At 37.6% G+C, this 17,803-nt stretch overlaps 1 pseudogene; it reads left to right on the forward strand.

Moving 5' to 3' along the window:
• Positions 1-13,432: 13,432 nt before the first annotated feature.
• The window catches only part of LOC101681851, a 100,017-nt pseudogene continuing 95,646 nt past the window's right edge, over positions 13,433-17,803 (forward strand).

Raw genomic sequence — 17,803 nt, forward strand, 5'->3', positions numbered from 1 at the left:
TCACACAGAAAACTTATTTCAAAAGAGAACTGGTTCCAGAATGAGGAGGTCCACACAATTGTGCCTCCTGAATTATCTGGGTCAAGTTGATTTCTGAGTGAAGAGCTTTGCCTGTCCATATACAGCCCCGATTCTTCCAGTATTGTCTTACACCTCCAGTTTCACTGCTGCCCTCATACTTACAGAGAGATGAGTAGCATTATTATTATTATTATTATTATTATTTTTGATTCTGTTTTGCAGGACATAGAAAAGAAAGCTGACAAAATCGAAACCTCGCATGAAGTACTGTTTTTTTTTTTAAATGTCAGCATCCGCTTTGATGAATCTAAAGAAGAAGGAAGCTTGTATTTAAGGAATTTCCAGAAAAAAAATGGAAAAAACCAATATGGATACAAAAGGTTTAGGCTAAGGGTGACCAAGCAGCAAAGGGAAGATAGACTGCGGGAAGGCACTTCAGTCCTGCTTTTGCATCTTACAGGGCTCTGGGCATTCATTACCCGCTCCACAGCTACTGACAATCTGCAGCAACAACACAGGCCTCCTGGAGTAGCTATCAGGAGTGTCCCGTAACAGTTCCTATCACGCACTGCTGGACCAAAGAGATGAATCAAGCAGGTGTGGAATGACCATGCCTTTCTGGTTTTATTCCCCTACGTCTTCCCCTTTCAAACCTCAGGACAGGTGGATCACAATAAGACTTCCTCTCCCCAATTTCACTTCGTTGTAAGAGTTTCAAGGCCAGTCTCTGAAGAGATGCTCTCTTCAGAGACTAGTCAGTGAGTCTGTGGTATTCAGGCTGTCCCTGTGGTTGAACTCCCCTGCTCTTTTTTTTTTTTTTTTTTTTTAAGTCACCTAGAGCGACACAGATTGGGGACTAGAGCCAGTACCTGTTAGCAGACAGTACATGTTAGCAGACAGACTAGCTGATAGTCCCAGGAATATATAAGCCCCCTCCCCCACAATAATGATAATAACTAGCTTCCCAGAGTTCATGAATGATAGATCATGAAACATTATTCACCACACAAATTAGAAGTATGGGGACAAATAAGTCAAGAATTTAAAAGAAGCACACTAGGCACACTCCAGATCTTCACAGAGATCAGGGGGTGGTATTTGTTTCCCATTGCTGCTGTAATAGCAATTGAATTGCAAGTAAAATGCCAGTGATCTTTGTGACTGAAAACAGCATGTATTTATTCTCTCGAAAATACCACAGGTCAGAATCAGAATGAGTCTTATGGGGTTAAAAATGGAGGTGTCAGCAGGGATAGTTCCTTCTAGAGGAACGAAAGGAGAAGCTATTGCTTTTTTTCCCAGTTTCTGGAGGCCACTTACATTCCGTGGACTTAGGTTCCTTCTTCTCTCCATTTTCAAAGCTAGCAGGGAAGCATCTTCTCTCTTCTCTAACCTCCTACTTCCTTCATATATATGAGAAATCTTGTGATTTCTGGGTAATCCAAGACAATGTAATATCCCCATGTCAAGATATTTAAGTCAACCACACCTGCAAACTTCCTGTGGCCATGGAATAGTGTCCTCTACCCAGATGTTCTGACTCTAACCCCCAGTACCTGTGAAGATGACTTTATTTGAAAGTAGGATCTTTTCAGATATGATCAAGTTAAGATGAGGTCATACTGGATTAGAGTCAGCCTTAGTCCTGTGACCAATGTCCTTGTAAGATGAAGGAAATTTTAATATAGACACAGACACACAGGGGGAATGCCACTTGATCACATAGGTAAATTAGAATGATGTGTCTTGAAGCCAAAGAATTTCAAGGATCACAGGCAACACCAGAAACTAAAAGAAAGATGTGGGACAGACTCTCTCCTTGAGCCTGCGGAGGGAACATGCCCTACCAGCACCTTGATTTTAGATATCTAGCCTCCAGAACTGTGAGAAAATACTTTTCCGTTGTTTTAAGCCACCCAGGTTGTGCTACTTTGTTATGGAAGCCTGAGGAAATTAATACACCTTGTAAGAGAATATAGTCACAGGTTCTAGGGACTGGGATATGGACATCATTAGGAGAGCCAACATTCAGCCTACCACAGGAGTATGTTAGTAACACAAATTAACAATGACAAAACCAAAAAGAACCAAGTAGGAATATTAGAAATGAAAAAGAGTTATATAAAGAACTCATTAGATGCAATAAATAGTGGGATAACCAGAGCCAAAGAAAGACTTTGTGAGCCTGAGAAGACTGGGCTCAGGAAATCTTTCAGAAGGGGAGTAAACAATGAAGGAAAAGAATCTAGAGAATAGAACTAGGAGTCCCCATATTTGGATAACAGGATATCCCAGAAGAGGCAGAAGGAACAGAGAGGGCAAAATAATTATAAATATTTCAACATTGAAGAAAGATGTAAGATTTCAGATTAAAAGGACTCAAAGTTGCCATACAGAATAGATGAAGAAAAACCCATGCTTTAGACACATGATATCAAAAGTTAACTCTATTAATACAGAGAGAAAATTCTAAAAGGCGATAGAGAAAGAATAGAAATCTGAAGGAAAGGAGAAAAAGATACTTGGGGAAAGTACAATCTCTGGAAAATATGAGAAAGTCCCAATATAATAATTTTAATAAATATAAATTGCTCATCTCACCAGTTAAAAGATTGAAGCTTAGAGGATATTTTAAAAAATAAAACACAAAAAATCAACAGTGCACTGTTTAGATTCAGTTCAGGTAAAAGGAAACAGGAGATTTGAAAATAAAAGGATACAAACTCATATTGGCCACTGCAAACCAAACGAGAGTGGCCATCTTAATATCTGACTCTTAATATTAAAGTGTTAATATTTGATACATCAAAGCAAAAAATGTTATATAGGAAAAAGGGTGATGGTGATATATACTGGTAAAATAATAGAGCCAGGAGATATAAGGAGCATGACTACACATGCTTTAACAAGATAGCCTCAAAGGATACAAAGCTGAAATGGCATAGTGGTAGAGGGAAATAGACTTACTAATATATGTTGCAAGAGATTTTAACATACTTTCCTCAGAAACTGATAAATAAATCAGACAAACATTAACAGAGACAAAAAAGTAATATAATAAAGAAGCTTGAACTATATATATATATATATATATATATATATATATATATATATATATGAGTCTGTATGTGTGTGTGTGTTCCTTACATGGAAAATTTACTAGACCATAAAGGCAGTCTTAAATTCCAAAGAATCAATATCATATAGGCTATGTCCTCTGACCATAACCAATTAATGCTAGAAATTTTTAAAAAAGAGAGAAGCATAGTTTATGTAACCCTAAATGTCAGGTTTTACATTAATAAATAATCCTGGAGTGAAAAGGGGACCAAGAGGGGAATTGTGAAGTTCTAGGACTTAACGATAAAATCTCACAAGTTGCTGTTTATAAGACATGGCTAGCATGGTCCTTTCCAGAAGTGTATAGTTTCAAATAAATTTACCAGGACACAAAAGTTTGAAAATGTTGAAAATGTAGCAGAGCAAATACAAAGAAACCAGCCAAAGAAACAAGGAAGAAGAATGAATGACAATAAAAAAGAAATTTTTAAAATAAAGAATTACAAATATTAAAAATGTCAACAAAACTAAAGGTCTTCAGGAAACCAAGCAAGAAAAAGTAAAAAGAAACAAACAAAACAAACAAACAAAAACAGAAACTGCAATGAAAAAGAAAAATAGTTGCAGATATAATAGATTTTAAATAAAGAATATTATGAGTAACTATGTCAGAATATACTTGATAACTTAATGAGATCTTAGTCATAAACTATTTGGAAAAATAAAAAATGCCCAAACTAGGAAAATTGAATAGGTCAAAAGCACTGGAGACTTTAAATGGTCAAAAAAGACCTCCCTGCCATCTAAACTTTATAGCCCTTGGTCTGTTTCACGCAGAATTTCTACCAAATTTTCAAGGAAAATTTCTACTAATTTTTTCCCAGAAAAGAAGCGCTATATGCTTATTTAATGAGATTAGTGCAATCTTGATTCCAATGTCAGATAAAGGCAATAAAAAAATGATAAACCAGTTTCACTTGTGGATGCATGGTTTAGTATTCTAAATTAAATATTAGTTGAAATGAAACATTTGCTTCTTAAACAATAATTCATTGCTCAGATCAAGTTCATCCCAGGAATGCATAGGAGTTTCAATATAAGAAAATATGTCAAGAGAATTCACCATATTAATCGACAAAAAAGGTGACTATTTAAATTGATCCAGAAAAGGCGTTTGAGAAAAGGAAACACCTGTTTGTTAAATAATATGCATCAGAATATATTAAAAGCTAGAGGAGCTATGCTAATATAATATGTTCTAAGAATCTAGGACAGGCTTAGAGTTTTGTTAATGGCTTGGTCCCATCATTTAATTCACTGTACTTTTTATTGAAGTTGTTCTTCCATTCCCAGAGGTCCATTAAGGAAGACAGTAAGAATTTTGCTGAAGCATAAAATGACTGGGCAGAAAATGGTCAAAACAGAGGATGGGTTTTAGCTGCAGCTTTTCAAATAGCCTAGGACAGAGTGGAATGAGAACCAGGGAAATCAATACAAAGATGGCTGAGAGCCAAGCTATAGAACATGAGTTGCTAGCCCAAGTTTACTCATTCACTTCCTAAATAATAACTTTTAATTTTTTGCTCTTATAAAAATAGTAGAACTTTTGGGAAAAAAAAGATCCTACTATTTCAGTAGAAAAAAAGATCTTATTTCCAAGCCACAATCACTGCTAACACTTCAGTGGATAGCCAGATATATATACTTTGAAGAAGGAAAAAAAAATCCCTGACCATAATGGACTACCAATTGTTTTGTTAACCAGAGAGCATTTAAAAAAAAAAAATTACTGCCACCAACATTTAGACTAATGGTTTTCCTTCTCTATGGTCTGTGCTCTTTCTTGTTTGGGGGGGTCACACATTCAAATGACTTCAGTGGCCAGACAGGTTTGAAGAGACAAGTAAGTTAATAGAGGTGGCTTGACTGTGTGTTCTAGAGAAAGTGTGATGGTCAAGGGCTTTTAAGACAAAGCACATCTGTGGGTCACCAGTTTGCAGTCCCTACTTAAGATTACAGGTCTTCTCATAGCATGTACCATGTGGCTGGGGAAACAGACAAGACGTTTACATATGAATGACAAGAGAATCCCATAGTTTATTATGTGGTACTATTTATATGACCCATAAAGAATTATACAGAAGAAGAGGAATCTCTTGTGATGTTGGGGTATTATATCATCATCACCATGATCCTTCTTTTTGTATTTATCTTGCTTTTTAGTTTATTAAGTGTTATCAGAATCTTCATTCTGTTGTTTCTCCAGAAACCTTAGATGGAAAATAGGAACAATGTTGTCCATATTTTACATATGTGGAAGTTCAGTATCAGAGTGCTTGAGCAATTTACCCGTAGTCTCATAGGTATTAGGTCCTTGTGCCCGGATACTGCAGTGGATATCTGTGGGAGCTAGTTATATCTTTTAATTGTCACAGTGTTCCTTCTGCCATTTTACATGGTGCCTCTGAAGGGGCCATGTTACAAGTTGACTTCAGCTCTTGGCCAAGTTGGCCAATGAGTTCCATTCCTAGAATTTGGTAATCCGGGAGAAAGTGATGGCATAATCTCTCCAGGGAGAAAGAAGCTGTGATAGGTAAACCTTTATAACTCTTGGCACCCTATCAAATGAGGCAGTCTGTGGAATGGGGGACAGAAGGAGCAATCCCAAGAGAAATAGGAGGCAAAGAAACACACATCTTAACAGTAAAGAGAGGCAAAAGATCGAGTAAGAAATTTTATGGCATTCTAGCCCCTGTGTCCAATCATACCTAAGGGCCAGCTGCATTTTTATCCTGCTCTTAGTTTAAATGCTCAACTTTTACTCAGATTATACATTTTTTTTTTTAAATTAAGTTTTTCATTTTAATTCCAGCATAGTTAACATACAGTGTTCTATTAGTTTCAGGGGTACAGTGTAGTGACTCAACAATTCTGTACATTACACAGTGCTTCTCATGGTAAGCATTCTCTTTAAACCCCATCACCTATTTCACCTACCCCCCACCCGCCTTCCCTCTCATAACCATAGTTTGTTCTCGATAATTAAGGATCTGTTTCTCTGTTTCTGTCTCTCTCTCTCTTTTTCCTTTGCTCATTTGTTTCTTAAATTCCACAGAAGATTGAAATCATATGGTATTTTTCTTTTTCTTACTGACATGTTTCACTTAGATAATACCCTCTAGCTCCTTCCATGTTGTTGCAAATGGCAAGATTTCATTCTTTTTTATGAATGAGTGATATTCCTTTGTATGTGTGTGTGTGTGTGTATACATACATATACATATATACATATATATATATGAAGATGTGGTATATATATACACCACATCTCCTTTATCCATTCTTCCTCTGATAGACACTTGCCTGCTTCCATAATTTGGATATTGTAAATAATACTGCAATAAACATAGTGGTACCTGTATCCCTGTGAATTAGTGTTTTTGTATTTTTTGAATAATTACCCAGTAATGCAATTACTAGACTGTAGGGTAGCTCTATTTTCAAGGTTTTGAGGAACCTCCATACTGTTTTCCACAGTGGCTGTACCAGTTTGCATTCCTACCAATAATGCACAATGGTTCGTTTTTCTCCACATTCTTGCCAACATTTATTGTATCATGTGGCCTTTTTTTTTTCTTTTAAAGATTTATTTATTTGAAAGAGAGAGAGCATGCCTGAGCGTGGGGAGGGGCAGAGAGAAAAGGAGGAGGGAGAATCCTTAAGCGGACTCCGAGCTGAGTATGGAGCCCCACACAGGGCTTGATCCCAGAACCCTGAGGTCATGACCTGAACCAAAACTAAGAGTCAGCTGCTTAACTGACTGAGCCACTGGGTGCCCCTGTTTCTTGTGTTTTTGGTTTTAGCCATTTTGACTGGTGTGAGGTACTATCTCATTGTAGCTTTAAGTTGCTGTTCCCTGATGATGACTGATCAGCATCTTTTCATGCGTCTTTTGGCCATCTGTATGTCTTCTTTGGAGAAATATCTGTTCATGTCTTTTGGCCATTTTTAAATTGGATTATTTGTTTTTTGGGTGTTGAGATTTATAAGTTCTTTATATATTTTGGATACTAACCCTTTATCAGATATGTCATTGACAAATATCTTCTCCCATTCTGTAGGTTGCCTTTTATTTTGATTGTTTCCTTTGCTGTGCAGAAAGTTTTTATTTTGATGTAGCCCCAATTTATTTTTTATTTCCTGGTTTATTTTTGCTCTTATTTCCCTTACCACAGGAGACATATCTAGAAAAATGTTACCGTGGCCCATGTCAGAAGAAGTACGGCCTTTTCTCTTTTCTAAGATTTTCTTAGTTTCAGGTCTCACATTTAGGTCTTTAATCTATTTTGAGTTTATTTTTGTGTATGGTATAAATTTTATTCCTTTGCATGTTTTCTAATACAACTTGTTGAAGAGACCATCTTTTCCCCATTGTGTATTCTTTCCTCCTTTGTTGAAGGTTAATTAACCATATAGTTGTAGGTTAACTTCTGGGTTTTCTGCTCTGTTCTATTGATCTATGTGTCTATTTTTATGCCTGTACCATGCTGTTTTGATTACTGGAGCTTTGTAATATACCTTCAGGTCTGGAACTGCATTACCTCCAGTTTTGTTTTTCTTTTTCGAGATTGCTTTGACTATTCAGGTCTTTTGTGGTTCCATATAAATTTTAGGGTTGTTTTTCCTAGTTCTGTGAAAAATGCTGTTGGTATTTTGATAGGGATTGCATTAAATGTGTAGATCACTTTGGGTAGTATAGACATTTCAGCAGTATTTATTCTTCCAATCCCTGGGTAATTCTTGAGAATTATAAGAAACACAGAGTCAAGTGCCATGTGTGATTTTTATTTGAATCCTGATTCAAATGAAATACTTTAAAATGTGTAGGTATATATACACAATGGAATACTATGCAGCCATCAAAAGAAATGAAATCTTGCCATTTGCGATGACGTGGATGGAACTAGAGGGTATCATGTTTAGCGGAATAAGTCAAGCGGAGAAAGACAACTATCATATGATCTCCCTGATATGAGGAAGTGGTGATGCAACATGGGGGGTTAAGGGGGTAGGAGAAGAATAAATGAAACAAGATGGGATTGGGAGGGAGACAAACCATAAGTGACACTTAATCTCATAAAACAAACTGAGGGTTGCTGGGGGGAGGGGGGTTAGGGGAAGGGGGTGGGGCTGTGGACATTGGGAGGGTATGTGCTATGGTGAGTGCTGTGAAGTGTGTAAACCTGGTCATTCACAAACCTGTACCCCGGGGGATAAAAATATATGTTTATAAAAAATTTAAAAAAAAAAGAAAATCTAAACTTAAAAAAAATGTGTAGGAGAATCAGAGACATTTGAACACTGCTTCATTGATGATATTAAGGAATTATTGTTAATATTTTAGGTGTGATGATAAATGACATCATGGCTATGTTTGAAAAGAGAAAGGCTCTCAGACTTAAAGATATGTAATGAAGCATTTATGGATCAGTTGATACTGATGTCTGGGGTTTTCTTCAAAACAATGCTGAGGAACTTGAACCCAAGCAGTTTCTTTCAGAGCCTAATGATGAAATTATTCCGTTGCAATAAAGAAATAAATTCAGAGAAATAAGGGACTTGTTGGAGAAGAGTGAACTTCCCAGTTTTGTTGATCAATGGGGCCCATGGAGGGATTGTCAGAGATGAGTTTATCAAGGTGGCTTAGAGCCAAATCTTAGAAGGGCCTTGGAAAACAGGTTAAAGAACTTGAAAAGAAATCATTATTTCAATAATTATGGTACCACCATGTTCTGTACCAAAACTCTGTGGTAAGATTCATGCTAATTTAAGTGCTAATCACCATAGTCTATCGAAATATTGGAAACTCCTTTTAATGGAAGATGAAATTTGAAAAATATTAAATTTATGAAAGATAAATAATGAATTTTAATAACATTTCCTCAATAGTGATGGAGCATTTTTTAAATAATTTTATTTTGATCACCTAGATTATAAATATCTAGTCTTAAAGTCTATGAGAAACAGACTTAAAAAATAATATACTTGCTCTGTGTTTTGCCTGGAGAAGAGTTGAACCCACCAGGTTTCCTACTATTATGTTTACCAATTAAGATTTTAAATTCTCTGTAGTGTTTTAATTTTTGTTTTCTCCTCAATTTAATATTTTTTGCACCCATTGTATTATATATCATTTCTAGAAATATTTCCCTCTATGGTAAATGCTGATTTCTGACTTTGTTTTGTAATATGTTTTTGTTTTTAATTGGACTTCTGAGAAAATAACCTGAATAATGATTTAAAATAAGCAGAATAAATTTTATGTGAAAATTATTTCAAAAGTCATTCTTCAATTGTAGATGACTGCTGTTGCAATTTTCTTGGCATACAAACCAACTAATTTAAAAGTTAAGCTCTTTGTGCGATTACATGTTTACTGCCTTTAGAGTCATGAAGATTTTGGAAATACAGCATCAAAGCAGAAATAGGAAGCTTACTGACTCTTTTGAATTATTAGTGTTTTATTATATTTACCATAAACTCCGGTTTCCTAACTTAAGTGATATGAAATGTATCCAGTTATAACGGAGTTTGTGTTACATTCAGACTTAAATTTTACAATTTGTTTTCAAGTGTCAAGTATGATGGAAATCTCTCCAGTTTCCCAAGGCATATGTAGCAGAGCAAGGTTGTAAGACTCACAAGTGTCTTAGCTTGAGTTTTTAGAAGCAAAACATGGGATAGGACTTCTTGTTCAAGTGGTTTATAAAAAACAAAACAAAACAAAACATACTTTCAGGTGAAGAGATTTGAGGAAAATAGGATAACACAGGGAAAAAAAATACAAAGATACTGATCCAGAATGTGGGCTCAGGTGGAAACTAGCTTGTTTGTTCCCACAGAAAGCTGTGGGTGACAAGTTGTGCAAGAAAGTCTCTCCTACCCCATGGGACTCAGTCACTGGCAATGGTCTTCCTTTGGGAGGGCTGGGTGGTCATAGACTCCTAGGTAAGGCTGTTCTATTTGTGTGAGGGCAAGTCTCCTGAGATAGGAGTAGCTGTGTTATCAGCTAATATAGTTTCTGGGGAAGAGTTGACCCCCCCCCCCCCAGTTTACATAGTGATGGTGGTTTACCAATCACATTCTTTACAGTTCATCCTTGGAGCTCACATACCCATAGGTCATGGCACAGCGTCTCCAAAATTCTGATTGGAAAAGCTCATAAGGGGTTCCTGGAGGAACTCTGCCTGCTGCTGCTCCTGCAGTTTGCCCTGAGGTCATAGCTAATATGAACCACTTCCTGCCTCCATTACCAACTCTAAATTCCTCTCCCCAGTGATTAGGACTTCTGCCACTCTGTGCAGGGTGCCGAGGCCTCATCCTTAATCTGAAGGGTGTGAGCCTTCTCTGCCTTTACCGGGTAATGGTTGCTGTGCTTTCCCATATACAATTAATTATAGCTGGGAATGAAAGTCACATGGCTTACCTGAGTGTTCGGCATAGTCCTCCTTACCTTAATCTATCACAGAGGTTATGGTTCCTCCTGATTATCATGGTCGATTATCACTGTCAGTAGAGTAATTGTTTTCTTCACTTGCTTATCTCCTGGCATAAGGATCCCAAAGTGTTCACTCTAAGATGAGTGGGATTCTTGCTGTGTCCTTGGTGGAAGGATTATACAGAGCTTAAAACTGTGGGGACAGTATTGATGTTTCCCTGAGTGGGTTCCTGGGGGGTGATAATGAGTGGGACTCCTTCTATCTCTATCCCTTCCTAGCCAGACCATTCATTCTACTGTTACAGACCTAGCACTATCGAATGGCTATTGAATTAAGGTGCATGCTGAATTGTAAAAGATAGGGTCCTATCCTTTCAAGGTGTTCTCTTCAAGCTGATACTTTAGCTACACAGTTAAACATCCATTTCAGCCTTTTACTGTGTTGGCAGCTTAGATGGCACAATACATGGTAGGAACAATGGGTGTTGTTGTCACAAAACCACTGTGACTTCTCCTTGGCTGTACAGTGGGTGTGTAAGTTCATGGTAAGATTATGCAATTTTACATGACAGTTAATTAGACATTCTTTAAGCCCTTGGTAGTGGTGCTGGCTTGGAAGTGTGACCAGAAAGGCAAAGCCAGATCTGGAATAGTGAGTGGATCAAACACAGACAGGATAGAGCATTATTCTTTCCAGGGTATCCGTGTCTTGTTGGACTTACTGAAAGATAATAGCATCTGAGCACTCACTGTTGTTCTCTAAGTGCTAGCAAGTTAGGCATTCAGTAGTGACAATAGTGAGATCATTTTGGTGAAAGCATGCCCAGTGGACCGTGCATGGGTCTGTTTCTTCCACTAGGGCTAGTCTAATTCCTGGCTACTTTATTCAAGTACTAGAGAAGCTGAAGACAGAGGGTCAGTGGACTGAGTCATCCTGTCCATCTGGCTGTCAAATGCTTTTTCTGAAGTAGATTCTCTCTAGTGAACATTAACTTGTGATAAGAATGGTTCTCATCTTGCTGAACCTTTTAGATGTATTGTTTTCTTCGGAGTTGCTTTAGTTTTATGAGGAGCGTATGTAACTGGGATAACAATCTGCTGGGAACATTTTGACACTGTAAGTGAGTTGTGGAAATACCACTTCCATTTAGATCCCTTAGCTCTCCCCACTTGAAAACCTTGTTTTCTCTACACACACCGAGCACCGCATTAATTGGAATTATATTTTTGCCTCAGCCATCAACCATGATGAAAAAACTCAGGAGAACTCTAATCTGTTATATTCCCCGCCTTTTATAAAACCTATTGCATTGTTATTTCTTCCTTTCTGAAGCCATTTACTTTCTGTCTGGAGAATGTCCTGGATGTATTCTTTAAGGTTAGGTCTTCTCCCCTTAGAGGTACAGATTCCCTTAGTTTCCCATCATCTGAGAATGTCTTAATTTGCCTTTATATCTCAAAGATTTTTATTTTCCAGGTATAGAATTTTTAGGGTTAGCAGGGGTTTTATTTTTCCTCTCAGCACTTGAATATGTGCAATTTTAGTATAATATAAGCCAATTCTTCTAGGGCTAAAGTTTAATTATATGAGTGCAGTCCAAATAACTACTATTTTGACTTGAAATAGAAAAGGCAGGGTCCAGTTTTGCTCCTTTTCTTATATTGCAGAAAATATTTCTTTTTGAGGAGAAATACACATGAAAACATTTTTTTTTGGTGGGGGGAGAGATTGATCCCAATGGTAGTTGAATGCTAGGTAGTTTGTTTCTTGCTTTCTTTTTCTTCTGAGACGTCAGAGGGCAGTAGCAGCTGTTCTAAGGGCAAAGATGATGAGAACACAAACTAATCGTTCAGTCCAAATGAGCAGTCCCCTATGTCTGCAGTGGAGAGAAGGGGGCCCCTTACAGAAAAGCGGAAGTCCATCTTGGGAAGCTCTGTGAGGTGAGCTGTAGGGAGTTTGGAATCAGGCATACTTGGCTTTGATCACATCTCCATACTAGACGCATGATCTTGGGTGAGTAATTTAACCTCTCTAGGTCTCAATTCCCCCTTAGATAAAATCAAAATAATAATACTTCTTTGATTCTTTGTGAGAGTTTATAACAATGAGAGACACAGGCTTCTAGCACAGGATTCATTTTCAACTGTCTTTCCAGGGTTTTTCAGTTGTATTTCTACTTCCCCCCTTTCACAGAGAGCCGATGTGAAGGTTAAGGAAAACTCTTCAGGAAGGTGTCTAGCTCCATCTTGGGACTCATGGTGAACTAGCCAAGTTAAGGTTTCTTGCAAAAGGTATAATGTGAATCTTTTATTTATTTAAAAGTTGTGATGTTATCATCTTCAAAGTTTATAGTGAGTTACTGCTATTTGTTTAGTTTATTTGTTTAATTATTTTAATAAAGGCAGGTGTTAAAAAACATTTATTAGTCTGGGTCAAATTAAGGGAGACATTTCTCACAGAAGCTTGAAAAGGGAAGTTTTATATAAAGAATTATTAACTACAGCAGGACCAACATTGGAGCAATGGAGGTTTTCTTAGCAGGAAGAGAACATGAATGAATAAGATATAACAGACAGAAGGGCAGTTACTATCCAGGGCTGAGATAGAGAGTCCAAGGAATAGGCCCCACTCTGCCTTCCTCCTCCACAGCTGAGATCTGAAGCCCATGGGAAAAGGCACAGCCCTGACTGGATGTCAGAGATCAGAGAAGTCCCTGTGTTGGTACCATGGGGAAATTTACTGGAAATCTCCCTTCAGGAACTGGCTGGAATTCTGTCCTCAAGGGCTCTGGGAAAAGTTGTTGAGGAAGTGTCTCATGTGAAGCAATGCTACCAATCTGCCTGAGGGTGGTGATGGGCACTCCACGGCTGCCGTCTTTGTACTTCCGGAGACTGGCTCTGGAGAAGCTCTACACCCTGCAGGAGGCTGTCTAGTGAGTGCCTCAGATCCAGGGAGCAAAGCCCTTTACTCCTATAGTGTCTCTCTGGCACCCTCTATGGACAAAGTCTGACCCTGTGTAATATACCGTGGAAAATACTTAAGGGGCCCAGATCCATTCTCCCAGAGCAAGCAAAAAGAAAGAATTTGGAGATAAGAGGTTATTTATGATGCGTACACACGGAGGCGAATTCATGATTGAAATCTGTGTTAGGACTTAGTAAGAGTGATTGTCTTAATCGTATACAAAGCATTGGCTTAATTATTTCAAGCCATGATATCAATGCACCAATGCCTCCCGGTGAAAGTAAAGTGAAATCACATTTCAAATCTTTGTGCGAGTTAGATCTTTTATAATTGGAATTGTATAACATAGGCTGTAGGATTGTGGCAAGCATAATACTCACTATATAGAGTTCCTGAATTATAAATTATATTTAAAAACCTGTTTCTAGTTAGAGGTATAGATTGCAACATAGATATTGTTGTATAGATTTGAATATGATTTGATTTGATCCTGAAAAATTTGTTTTAGTATTAGGGTGAGGAGTCCAAATGATACCTCATCTAATAGCTCAGATGATTCAGGTTTAAGCCTCTCAGGGAGGTTTTAGGTTTGCAAAAGGGGTTAGATACATAGGTTCTAGAGTAAGCTCATGATCCTACTAATTGAGTAACTGCTGAGCACGTGCAAGGATCTGCAGGACTGAGGAGTATTATTAATGGGCTTTCATTAGAAGTTGGTGCCATGTATCATTTTCCCCTGGATTTATATAAATAAACTTTTTTATGCATGTTTATGCCTTCTCTGTGACATTTAGAATTTTCTTTAAACTTAAGTGTAGGTGATATACAATATTATACTAGTTTCAGGTGTACAACATAGTGATTCAACAATTCTATTCATAAGAAAATGATCACCATAGTAGCTGTCATTACCATCTATCACCAGAAAAAAGCAATTACAATATTATTGACTATGTTCTCTGTGCTGTACTTTTCATCTTTGTGACTGACTTATTTTATAACTGGAAGTTTGTACCTCTTTGTACCCTTCACTTTTGATAATACAGTTCTTTTGGAAATTCCTCTCTCCTTTGCTTTACATGGCCCTATTTATTTTCCTCTTCTAGGCTTGGGGGTGGTGGTGGTGTTTTCCTGAAACATTTAAAGTATCCGTATTCCTAAGTTCCATCTCTGTGATGCTCTTTCTTATTCTGTATGTTTTTTCCAGGGTGGCTGTATGCCATCTCACTTAAAAGCACAGAGCTCAGAGTTAGAGAAATCTTGAATATTAGCTCTGCCACTTCCTGCTTTGTGATTCGGGGTAACTTAATATCTGTAGTCTCAATGTCTTCAGTGGTAAAAATGAACTACCCTCTCTTACCTCCTCTAGTGGTTGAGATTTTGAAATGAGATATATGTAAAGACTTTATCATAGTGCTTGGCACATAGAAAGTGCCAAATAAACAGTACTTTTGATGATCTATTTGTCTGGTTCAAATAATATGCTTCTGATTCCACATCTTTATTAAAGGTTCTCTATTGGGCTCCAAGTCTCTCTGTATTGTAATCTATATCACTGGTTTTAAATGCTGTTTGTGGTCTGTTGTAAATCAGTGATGAGGATTACATTAGTCTAAGAAGAACTGGAAAAAAAAAAAGGACTTCAGTTGAGTTTTAAATTGAAGGCAGGTTACCTTAATTAATAAATTGCCTTTTAAGTCATGATTCATGCCTTAATTTTTGGTGTTGAAAATCCTTTTATAAGAATAAAATATAGGGGTCCTGGGTGGCTCAGTGGGTTAAAGCCTCTGCCTTCGGCTCAGGTCATGATCCCAGGGTCCTGGGATCCAGCCCCACATTCAGCTCTCTGCTCAGCAGGGAGCCTGCTTCCCCCCCACCCCGCCTGCCTCTCTGCCTGCTTGTGATCTCTGTCTGTCAAATAAATAAAATCTAAAAAAAAAAAGAAAAGAAAAAGAATAAAATGTAGATATAAGTAGATGATAGTTTTTAAGAAAACATGCCCTGACCTAGAAAAAGAAAGAACTCACAGTCTTAAACTGGTCCCTCATATTTATTTGCAAATTTTGGAGTCGTGTGAAACCTGAAAGCCTGGGAACCTCCGATCTGCTGGAGAACTTTACTTGAATCAACCACGAATGCCTCACACTTGACACAATAAAAAGCATATTTATTATATCCTTCTTTCCCTTCACACAAAACCCAACTCCTTTTCCCTCTGTAGTGTAAAGGATGTCATAACTCTCCATCCCGGTTGATTCTGAGAAGTGAGTTATCTTCAAACTGTCCCGGGTGCTGTTACCTTTACATTTAAGTGATTGCTAAGTTTTCCAGTCTGTCTCTTGATATTTCTTGATTCATATCCCTTGGCACTGTCATCTTTTTTTTGGTTGTAATTGTTTTCTTCTTACCTCCAGATTTCTTTCATTCCACTTTATCCTGTCTTAAGCTGCCAGAATGATCTTCTGCTCTCCTGCCTAAAATCCCCCAAGATCTGGCTGTCTCCTTTGGGGCTCAGTTTTTCAATATAGGCAGAAAGCCCCCCACCTCCTTCCCATCTGCTACTGCTCTCTCACGTAGCTCCATCTTGCCTGCCACAATCAACTGCTTGTGTTTCTGTTGCCTTGGAATCTTAGTACACCCAGTTCTATGGACTAGTAAACACCCTTCCCTCATCTAGACAATCCAATTATCCTTTGTGATTCCATTCAAGTTTCTACCAACAAGACAGATGTATGAAAACTGAATTTGGTGTGTTGGCACATTTTCATACCAATAGGATATGGCTAAGGGTACCACTGGGGGATGGACAGAAGGCCTGAGATGCCATTTAACCCAGCTCTCCATTCCTAGGCTCCAGCACTGCTCTGCAACCAGGACTGTTTGTAAATATGAAATGTGTCCTCTCCTTTGAGGTACTTAGGTCTGTCTTTTGTGCTGTGAGTAGCAATAGCCAGAAATATAAATAATAAAAAAAAAGATGATCAGATGAGATCAGCTAATGTAACAACCTGTCTATTTGAGGACAAGTTCTAAAAGTTTAATAATCATCTACTATTTTCTTATAGGATGGTTCTTATTGTGAATTGTACCTCAAGACTCAGAGGGGACCCAGAGAAATACCGTTGCTTATCCTTAACTATGTCTTTTACGTCTGCTGTCCAGAGGGGCATGTCAGAGAGAATAAACTCCCTTTCCCACGTAGAGCAGTTAAGCTTCAGAATGTCTTATATAATCTAAGCCTGATCAAAGGCTTAAATATTTTTTATAATGCTTCACATCTGTCATATATGTTCTTGATGGTATGAAAGTACTTTGCTACTGTTTCAGTTAGATTGCTAGGTCTACAATTAAATACCCAACTGAAAATTTGAGACATTTTATTCTATCACATTACAAAGCATATTGGAAGAGGCAGTACATCTAGTTCATAGGCTCTGTGATGTCATCAAAAACCCACTTTCTTTGCACCTTTCTGTTCCTCAGCACATTTAATTTTTGTTCTCCTTTTTTTGCGTCAGGTGGCAAGACGCCTGCTGAAGTTCTAAGCATCACTTTGACATGGCATCATCCCAAATAGGGAGGAGTCAAGAGGAGACATTAAAGTCATGATCAGTAAGACTAGCCATAATCCAGTTCTTGGAACTGGGCACATTGCCAGCCCAAACACAAATGGGTTTTGTTAGCAAGGAAAAAGGGAGAGAATGGCTCCTGGGTAAAGAACAAACATTGTCTGCTACATACAACCCTTCCTTTTTAACCATGTGAAACATAACAGGGTTGCATAAAGTCTTTAGCTTGTGTTTTACTTTTCCTATGTCTGTATCCAGACCAATTTTCTTTCTTCTCCCTTGTTTCTCCTGGACTTTCCACAATTTAGCCTTTCCTTCCTTCCCCTGGAACCTCACCATCACCACCCAGTGGATTTAAGCAAGTCCTACTATATATCTACGACTCTGTGTTAAGTTGGACAGTGTGAACTTGCCAATATTAACATTTTTCCTACAAAAATGTCAAAATTTATCCAAATAATTTGGGACAAATGGAAAGAAATGATAACTATGGAGAGTAAGTATATAAAAGTTGCTTAAAGCCACCAGAGAATGTTTCAAAGGATGAAAATCAATCTAATTTGCAAATTAAAAACCAGTGATAATTTACATTGGACAACTTCATTTGGAAAAGAAAAAAGTCACCTGCTAATAACATTTAATCACATTCTTAGTGTTTGACCATAGTGAACAAGATGTCCATTTTTTCCT

The sequence above is a fragment of the Mustela putorius genome, unplaced genomic scaffold (assembly GCF_011764305.1).
Source record: "Mustela putorius furo isolate JIRA1106 unplaced genomic scaffold, ASM1176430v1.1 tig00000083_pilon_pilon_pilon, whole genome shotgun sequence".
Taxonomy (NCBI): Eukaryota; Metazoa; Chordata; class Mammalia; order Carnivora; family Mustelidae; genus Mustela; species Mustela putorius.